Source organism: Myotis brandtii, unplaced genomic scaffold (assembly GCF_000412655.1).
Source record: "Myotis brandtii unplaced genomic scaffold, ASM41265v1 scaffold39988, whole genome shotgun sequence".
NCBI classification, from domain to species: domain Eukaryota; kingdom Metazoa; phylum Chordata; class Mammalia; order Chiroptera; family Vespertilionidae; genus Myotis; species Myotis brandtii.
The window spans coordinates 1-644 of NW_005365364.1; the positions used below are offsets into that span (position 1 = coordinate 1).

The 644-nt window shown below is 51.6% G+C and overlaps 1 long non-coding RNA gene across 1 annotated transcript in view; it reads right to left on the minus strand.

Annotated features, from left to right (window-relative positions):
* Positions 1–406: 406 nt before the first annotated feature.
* Positions 407–644, minus strand: part of LOC106727279 — a 4,159-nt gene continuing 3,921 nt past the window's right edge. The window contains exon 2 of the long non-coding RNA XR_001363452.1: positions 407–636. This is a non-coding gene — a long non-coding RNA (uncharacterized LOC106727279). The remainder of the gene's footprint in view (positions 637–644) is intronic.

Below are 644 nucleotides of genomic sequence, written 5' to 3' on the forward strand. Positions count from 1 at the left end.
TAATTTGTGCAGTAAAATTACTGAAGTTGACAGGGCCTGCCTTGGAAGATGCCTGGAAGAGACAAAGAAAGACGGACATGGACGACGTTATCCAGGGGATTGCAAAGGTCGCCCTGGAGGCGCCCTGCAGTGTAGGTGTGAAGCAGATGCTCTTGAAGCTTGTTGAGCTCCGGTTAGACAACTGGGGAAGAGTCCCTGTCACCTCAGCATCAAGAGAAGCAGCACCTGAGATTGATCCCAACTGTTTTGTGACGGAACCGCCATTGGGTCCAGCGGATGGTGTTCCTTTCCCTGCAGCTGATCCCGATGACCAGGATTCATCTCAGGAGTGACGTGAGGGCGGGAGGGGATGGGGGAGGGGGAAGGACATATGTGATACTTTCAACAATGAAGATTCATTAAAAACAAAAAAGAGTGACTTGAAGAGAAGACTCTTTTTCCAGATTGTGAAGAAAATGGAGCAGGTGTGTCCGGGGTGGTGATGGTACTTGGATGATATTGACGATGAGGTGGACCCAGGAGCTTATGCAGAGTTTTGTTTGGAACCAGAGCGTCAGCAGAAGCCGTCGGGTTAAACGTCCCCGGGTCAGAGTGAGGAAGCCGTGCAGGTGATGGTGGGAACCGGACGCAGGAAACCTGCCACT